Source organism: Lepisosteus platostomus, chromosome 7 (genome assembly GCF_059453375.1).
Source record: "Lepisosteus platostomus isolate fLepPlt1 chromosome 7, fLepPlt1.hap1, whole genome shotgun sequence".
In the NCBI taxonomy this organism is placed as follows: domain Eukaryota; kingdom Metazoa; phylum Chordata; class Actinopteri; order Semionotiformes; family Lepisosteidae; genus Lepisosteus; species Lepisosteus platostomus.
Window position 1 is genome coordinate 38,632,232 of NC_142617.1, and position 9,201 is coordinate 38,641,432.

The following is a 9,201-nucleotide window of genomic DNA, read 5'->3' on the forward strand; positions in this document are numbered from 1 at the left end:
TGATGTGTGCAGGTTATGACTGTATTAGATATGCCTGCATGCCATTTTTACAGGACTGGCAGCTATTGGTGGATAGTCCTGTGATTTTCACCTTCACACAGTAGACAGTTCAGAGCGACTATTGTGTTGCCTGGGGCTAGTTTAAATAGCTCGTTTAAAGTCATGTTTGTATGATAGAATATAAATAATATGACCGTAGATGTCCTTAAAAAATAATGAGAGATGTGTGCAGCTCTTTTGTAGATTGTGTTTGGAAGTTTAAAAAATTAACATTAAGTTAGGTTTTTAATCAGAATGGTAATTGAACATGGTTTTGCAGCTCGGGAGAGAGCTGTGTGTGTGATGACTGGAACTAATGCTAAGCATAAGTAGCTGCCTTCCATACATCTCTTTCCTAACCTCTCAGAAACCTATCCAGAACAGGGTCACCAAAGAGTCAGAGCCCATCCTGGCAAGCAATGGGCTCAAGGTAGGATACCTCTTGGATGCGACACCAATCCATCTCAGGACACACAAACACACAAACACACAAACACACACACACACACACACACACACACACACACACACACACACACACACACACACACACACACACACACACACACACACACACACACACACACACACCAGGGCCAGTTTTCCCAGAAACCAAATTACCCTGCAGTACTGGTATGTCTTTGGGCTGTGGGAGGAAACCAGAGAATCTGGAAAAAAACTACATGAACATGGGGAAAACATACTAACTCCACACAAATAGCACACCAGGTCCGGAATTGAACCCAGGGCCTCAGTGCTGTGAGGCAGAAATGCACCACAGAGCCACCATTCTGCCCAAATAGCAGCCTTTTGTCTTTCATTTTAGGTTGTCTTTATTAAACTATTAGACATTTTTTATTCTTACACGAAAGGGGGACATTTTAAATGTTAACAAAGGAAAGAAAGTTCTGAAAGATGGAGAATAAGTACTAGCTTTCCCTATGTAAATGCAAAGAACGGTGCTCACTTCAGGTACAATAGCAGCTGGACTGAGTGCTCACTGACATTTGCTTTTTTAAGGAAAGGGGCAATTGAGACGGTGGCCTTTTTCCCCATTCATAGGAAACCAGGAAAAGTTCCATGGAAAGCACTAATGCACCAACAGAGCTTTTCCAAATATGTTTCTATTAAGATAACAAGTGATGCCAGTTTGTGGGATGGGAAGAAGTGATAAAATAACACTGTCAAGGTTCGGAATAAATAAGATAACTAATTTATGGATTGAATGAAGGGCAGCCAACTGCTCTTGCTGAAGTGCTGTAAAGGGGGTTTGTAACCCTGCTCTTAGATAAATCACATCAGGCAGGTTTTGTGTGAAACTTTAAAACTATTGACTGACTCAAAATGCAATCCTATGGAGACTGCCAAAAGTAAAGTTCTCAAAGCAGTCCAACTATAAGATGCCCCAAAGTGAATTGGGGGCTTATAATTTCACAAATTCTTTCTAAGTACATTATTGGGAGTGCTTGTTGACCCCTGAGAATGCAGCAAATGTGAGAATGCAAAATGTTTAGTTTTGTTGACGGGGAGTGACCTACTGGTTAGGGGCTTTGGACATCAACCCAAGGGTCATACATCCTCACTATGGACACTGCTGCTTTAGCAATGTACTTTGATTGCTCTACCCTACTGTATAAATGGATACTGGCCTTTCTGTGGTTTTGCCATTGATGGACTAAGATCCTGCAAAGGAAGAGAGTCACATTAGAGAGTCACATTCTTCATTAAAAGGTGGCGGAGTCCTGTACAGATGTGTATATTTTCTCTTCAGCTAGAAAGGTTACCCTCGCTATTATTAAATAAAGCTCACTATTTGAATCATACCTCCTCTTTGCCTTCATTAGGGTTCAACCAACTGAAATGTCCAGTAGGTTGCAGTGCATTCTTAAAGAATATTGCCTTGGTGGATTAATCAATCTGTCTTTAATACCATAGATGGAGTGTTCTACACACATTTCTGCTGTAAATCACCCCAGGCATTTCCAACCTTTTGCAAAAATTTTCCTTATATCTTTGGGCAGCTGGCATTCTAGGAACAAGGCAGTCAGCGTCGTGCAGGTAGGCAGTGAGCACAGCATTGTCTTTCAATGCCTTACACAGTCCTCTACAGTCTCCTGTAAGTGACGCATTGAGGTTTTGCTTCTGAGAAATGAAGTATCTTCGGTGAGATTGTACAAATGTGGAACCTCCACACCACAAAGAACCATTCAACTCCATATGATATAAAAATGACAATGGAATAGTTTGTTTTGGAGATGTATCCTTACATTAAATGATTATAGCTGTTCACAGAATGACTTTGATCCAACTGTGTTCTGGTCAGTGCTACAATACTGGCCATTACCATTGCAGAAGAGAAATTAACTGTGTAGCTGTACCTTACTTTGTGAGGGGATCAACCTTTCAGTATAAAACCTGTAAAGAAAAACACAGTTATATCATCGTTAAAATCAAAGGAAACTTTAAAACAAAAATAATCTGAATACCTTAATTGGCATAATTATAGGCATAATGTTGACCCTTCATTTTGTTGTGGTGCAAAAACATAAGATACACATGTACAACTGAACTGCAAATATCTTGAACAGCAGCTCTGTTAGTTGCATCAGCGTTCAGTTCTGATTGGGATGTATCAGGGATCTAAAAACCTTGTTGAAAACAATCATCAAGCTTTCAAGTTCTTATTTTAAACAAGAGAATGAACACGGATCATAACTTCTTAAACATTGCCTCAAAAACTGGAATTCCTCCAGTGTGAAGCAGTGTGTTGCAGCAACATTGTGAGTTTTTTTGCGTCTCTTGTGATTGTGTGTTAGGAGTTTCACAAGCCACAGAAGGGATTTTGAAGGCAAGACTTCACAGGGAGAGTCCTTTTGGGACAATGTTAATGACTGAAGGCGCAGGATGCTTTCTATCCATTAGTCATTCATCGGTCTCTGCCGTGTCTCTTGGGGGAATGGGGAGGGGGCACTAGGTGGCACACAAGTAGCTTTGATTTCCTTGACATAAAACTAAAGCAACGATTTCCTCTCATTTTATGGCCGACAATACGCCATGGCATAATATAAAAATTTAATTACCTTGCTCGCTGGATCTGCGACAATTATGAAGATGCTTTGCAAGATGTACATATGGTGCCGAATCTCTGATGAGCAATAAGGTGACATGCTGGTACACGGCCAGACACAGGGAGCCTCACTCAGCAAGCTGGGTCATCCAGAAGGTGCTCTCCAACCAGACTGAAGCAGTCTCCGAGATTAGATTTTGAAGTCTTTTGGAACTTATGCAGAGTAAATTCCCAGTGTAGGATTGTTATGGCCAATTCAATTTTGTATTTATGGAAAATGAGCTATAACCAAAATAATCATCCTTTTCCGCTTGGGAAAGGAAGGCCAGGAGCATTTAAATTAAAGTTTTGAGGCGTGTTTTTTGTGATTGATGGGCAATCATCAGTCTTAAAGCCAGTTTCAGTTTCTTCTGTTCTCTCACACAGTAATACATTTGTTCAAGCAGTGTGTAGAGGAGCTTACAGGTTGAGCAGTATGGCTGAAGCTAGGTAAATTCTCTATGTCCTTGTCGCCTGAAACACAAAGAGATTAAAAGCAATTAATTTGTGCTGCACACAATCATGATTCTGAAACTGGCACAGTAGTGCAGACCATGCAGAAGTGGTTGAAGGATTTCCTTTTTTTGTGTGCTTTTTTTCTTCTGCTTTTCATTTTCCCCATAAACAGTTGATTCAAGGATCCCTGTTTAATTATTTTTTTAAGTTGGGTAAAAGAGAACCAAGCTTTAAAAGCTGATAGACAAAAGTTCAAGAAGATGTATACTGTACAACTCCTCCAGCAGCAGTAAACAGACACAGGTCAAGTGAACAGCCTGCAGCCTGTTCCACTCATTGTGTGAATTTACAGATTTACATTTTTCTTAAGCTCCTTTTAGTCAATAAGCTCTACTTTGTGATTGAGACCTTAATTGCTAGAGAGGTGCTGTTTTCTTTGAATTAATTTTAGATGCTAGGTTCCACTTCCGCTATCATGAGTACACATGTGCTATGTACATGTATGCAATGATTTGTTTAGGACTTGGCACAGCTTTGAATTAGTTTGCAACAAATGAGTTGTGAAAGCACACTTTGTTTTTTCTTCACCAGATCTCTTTGACATATGCTTAAATACAATATTATTGATAGCCTGTTGGAGGTTGGAGCTGAGAAATGTTGGAGAGATGATTTCCGTTTCAGCCTAATGAGTGACAAACGGAACAGATAGTCATTTGAACTCTTTTAAATCTGGAGAAATCAAATTACGGTGAGAACGCAGTGAAAGTGCACCACTGAGCTCCTTACCAGCGGGGAAAAGAACGTTAATTAAAGAAGCCAGAGTTAATGAAACACAAACATTGTGATTGCTCTTTTTAACAGATATTATTTTTTTTCCCACATGAAAAGATCACAGTCAGAGAGCCCCTGAACAGGATCAAAGTAAAGAAATACAAGGGAAAAAAATGACTATAAAAAAAGTGCTTTGTGATTAATGCCTCAATTTGAAAAAGGAGAGAGGACGAAGCCGGGGGAGGATGAAAGGCAGGACTGTGCAGTGTGAGCCTGGTGACAGAGCTGTGGGATCCAGCCTGGCTTTAATTACTCTGCAGAAGTTTGTAAGTCCAGCTGCCCAAGGCTGCTGGGTTGAGTCTGTGGGCATTCTCAACGGCTAAATGGAATCAGTGGTGTGCGTGAAGACAATTGTTTGAGCAGAACAGTGCATTGAATGTCCACGCCTGACCATGGGCATTGCTGCTCTGATGCATGTGTGTCCATCAGGGACATGCAAATCTTTAGCTGATTGAATGAGCCCCGTCTTCCCCACACACTCCCCTAACGAGGAAGTTGGGCAGGAGGTTCGCAGTCTGAGTCCTGTCCCTCAGAGTTAGCAGCCAGCTAGAAAAATCTACAGAGTTTTTCAGTTCTGTAAATGTTGGTTCAGTAGTAGAGGTATGGCTTTAAGGCACAGAATAAATCATAACGCTGGTATGCCGTACCCATGGAAAGGTGTGCGCACACACACGATAGCCGCGGGAGCAGAGATGGAGAGATACTGTGATGGCAGCATTCAGCACTCAGCCACTTCAGCATTCAGTGCTCTGTGAAATTATAGGCCCTCACCTCGGCTCTCCCACAGCTCCTGCAGTGCTTAGTAAAGCAGCCTAGGGACATTTTAAAAAGCTTCCAGGAACCAGATGCTAGCAGTTGGCCAGTTAATTCCTGCTCCTGTTTGTTGTAGGTTTTTTTTTAGCCTTGCTTTTCTTTGTCCTTATTTTCTGTACCTTTCGTTTGCCCTCTTTTCTTCCCTCTTCTGAGTGCTAGCCTGCCCTGTCCTAGAAGAACACCCTGCTGTCTAGATGTCCTGTGAAGAGATCAGTGAAGTTGCCCCCCCTACAAACAGCACAAAAGATGAAACCCCCCTCATTCGTTAGTGCTGCGTTTGAGCCGGTGTGTGCCGTTGAAAGTAGCGTTTGTACTGCTTTCGTTTCCGATATATAGCACCTTCTTTTTCGGGTGATCACCATGCACGGCGACCTTGACCTCCAGTGATCTCGTCTGCCGAGTTCAAGCGCTCTGTTACTGGTGCGAGCATAACAATTCTGCAATTTTGTTTCTCTGCTTGACCAGCTGGGGCGCGGCGGTGGATTTTGCGTTTAATATCAGTATCTTCTGTGCTTTTGTGTGAGCAAGACAATTACATTTCTCACGAATATCATACCCTTATCAGAAGAGTTGCGGGTGTAGTCTTAAACTCTAGCAAACAATTGCATGTTTTTACAAAGAGGCTTTAACGTTCACGTTTTAATACGTCGTAGCGGTGTCCTTTTTTAAAAATATGAAGGAACAATCAGTTTCTCGTCGTCTCCTTCTTAAATATACATGGCCACCAAGGGGTGTGTAAAGATCCGAATTTGCAACTTTATGAACAAGATCACTGCTGCACTTTGTATGCAAAGCACATTCATCAACATTAAAAAGAACCAAAATGTTATTTTAAGGGGCACTACGTACAAAGTTGACACGTGTAGTTCATAACACATCCGAGAAGCAACATTAAAAAGTTTAATATCTCACACGTGCAGAACGCGGCAATATTGGAAAAATATTTATTTTCACATAACAGAAGTGAACATATATCTAAGTTCTTTAATAAAATGTCATTATCCACGTGTTTGAGTTCACAGGGTTCTTATGAGCAAACATGAAACGATTAGTTCACAGTTCTTTTATCTTTGTTTGAGCGGGACAATCGTTGGTGTAGAATACAGCCTATGCAATGTAATTACCCAGGCCATGTCTGCTTGTCCAGCTCCATGAAGTTGCCCCCTCCTTCACCCAACAAACAGCACAAACGACGAAACCCACCGCATTCGTCAGTGCTGCGTTTATGCCGTTTGTGCTGCTTTCGTTTCCGAGATATACCGCCTTGTTTTTTCGGGTAATCAAGTGACTATCTACAAGATAGTTTACAGGTACCAACATACTCGGTACTTTAACTCATGAATGTGCTGAAAACAAAAGGGGCAATTTGTTTTCTGAGTCTGTCCTTCTTTTTCTGGCTGTGACGTCACTCTGTGACGTACAAAAACAGCAAGGTCACGACCAACAGATCTTTTAATTGTGAATTTGATCAGTTGACCGCAGCCTTTGCAATTTCACACCTTTATGGTTGGAGAACAATACAGAGCTCTAATCCAGTATGTTTTCTTGAACAGTGTAACACACCAGATAATGCAATTTTATACTAAACTCTTTACTTCTTTAATATACTCTGTTTTGTGATGGTATAATTTAAACATTGTAAGAAAACTTTTAGCTTTGGATTTTATAGCAATACGCACAGGTGAACTTTACAACACACAGGCAGCAAATGGACAGTTTAGCTCGTACCCTTAACATTTTAAAGATGATCAATATCCATAAACATACAGTATGAGCCTCCTTAGATGTGAATGATACTTAAGACATGATGCATGCCAACAAGTTAACCATCTATGACATAAAACTCTGGTTGTAATGCATGTAAAATCACCGTGGTTGTAAAATATATTGTTTTATTTTCTAAAGCACGTTTTCCTTTTCTTTCCCTACTGTGACATGTTGTTGCTAAACGTGTAACTATGGGATACTATCGCAACAAGACCTCCACACCAAGTCATGATAGGGATCGCATGAATATCACGGTAGTGTATATCGTGACAATGGGCGTGTGACTATCACGACTGGCGCCTTGCTTTCATGGTACACTGGTGCTGCTGTCGCGACAAAGGTGTCATATCACGACATGATATACCCAGATAGAACGTGTACGTGATGTATGGACTCCATGTCGCTCCTCGGGGGTGGGGGCATTTTGTCAGGTGTGTCATATTGCGATATATGGATTTCATGTCGCGTCAGTGGCGCCAGAGCACCATGACAGTGACACGCCAACTGCGATAGGTATCGCGATTTTAACGCGGCTGGTATCACAATGTGATTGTGATGTGTGCACCCCTATCGTGACACGCTATTTGAGTCGTGAACGCTGTGGATGCCATGAGAGTCGTTGTCTGTGCTATTCAGTCTTGAGCTCAGTGCGACTTCTCTTAGATTGATCAGTTATTGGAAACCAATGGATGTGTTACTGTATATCCAGCGACACACGGTTAACCGGGGCTGGAGTATTTGGACCAAGAAGAAAAGCCATCATTTATCTACAATACATGTTCTCTTAACTTCCTCTTTGGCGCTTTACCCAATCAGAGTGTTGATTCTCAGTCTTGCTAAGTTTCACCCAATCGTGGCCCAAACTGTTCACCAAGTTTCAGGCCGGGGGTTTAGCCAATCACGGGTCTGAGAGCTGTTCAAGCTGGCAGCGCCAGGTGGATCGGCTTGTTTACTGTCAATGATAATCTATTTTTAAAATGCTTGACCTTTTTTGCAAAATAACTAAATTGGCTTTTTTTTTTCTTCAAAACAAATACATTTTTTTAATTAATATATAACTGCGCTGTTTTCTGTAATGAACACATGGTATTTGAACAGTTTTAATTGTATATTTGAGGTAGGGGAAACACCGTCTGCTTTGTACTACAAAAATGAATAGACATGTAAAGTCTATGATCATTATATTATTATGTTTGTGCTTTCAATTTGGTTTTTTATTGTTAAATTATATCGATCTTGAAACTAATACCTAAAAATGTGAATATGGGCACTCGTGTTGTACCAGAAGTAATTTGGAAAGTGGTGTTGTCAGGATTCAACAATGGTGTCTCTTCGCCAATAAAAGGAGAACGCAAGCAATGCATTTTTGAGAATATGGTTAAAAATTAAAACAAAAACACCTAACCCAATTAACTAACATATTGACTCCTCCTTAAATGTAAGACTGTTTATTAGTGTAAAGGCTGCAAAGGGTGTGGTCAAGTGATAAAAAGATCACAACCGAAAGATCTGGTGATCGTGACCTTGCTGTTTTTGTACGTCACAGCCAGAAAAAGAAGGCGTTAAACTGAAACATCCACCACACCAGACCAGACAGACTTAGAAAACAAATTGCACCCATTGTACCAAGTATGTTGGTACCTGTAAAAGTACTTGTAGATAGTCACGTGATTACCCAAAAAAACAAGGCGCTATATCTCGAAAACGAATGCAGCTGGGAAACTACTTTCAATGCCAGAAACCGGCACAAACGCAGCACTAATGAATGAGACTGGTTCGGTTCCCCTACGACATTATGGGGGCTGAGGGACGTCACACCCCCCAAAAAGAAGGCGCTATATTTCAGGAAATAAAGCAGCTGGGAAGCTTCTTTCAACGGCACAAACCAGCACAAAAGCAGCACTAACAAATGAGCTGGGTTTCATCGTTTGTGCTGTTTGTAGGGGGGCCAACTTCACAGAGTTCCTTTGAAGCCGTTTTCCTTTTGTGTGCACAGTAGGAATGACCAAAAGGTGCATAAATGTGTGGCATGGACTTGTTTAATTAGTTTTTCGATGTACATGAATTCAGTGCTGAGAATGATCACCTGTTTTGCAGGAAGCCTGAACTCATTAGATCTCAGATGCTACGCAGAGTGGGGCCAGGTCACTAATGGGACTGGAGACCTCCAAGATTTGTCAGGCTCCTGC

At 41.2% G+C, this 9,201-nt stretch overlaps 1 long non-coding RNA gene across 2 annotated transcripts; it reads right to left on the minus strand.

Annotated features, from left to right (window-relative positions):
* Positions 1-559: 559 nt before the first annotated feature.
* Positions 560-6,617, minus strand: LOC148658683 (uncharacterized). Of its 2 annotated transcripts, XR_015940129.1 has the most exons (3): positions 6,370-6,617; positions 3,120-3,619; positions 560-2,687 (listed from the first exon to the last, which is right to left on the minus strand). It is a non-coding gene; the product is annotated as an uncharacterized LOC148658683 (long non-coding RNA). The 2 variants fall into 2 exon arrangements; XR_015940128.1 differs by having other exon boundaries at positions 560-3,619.
* Between the last annotated feature and the right edge of the window lie 2,584 nt (positions 6,618-9,201).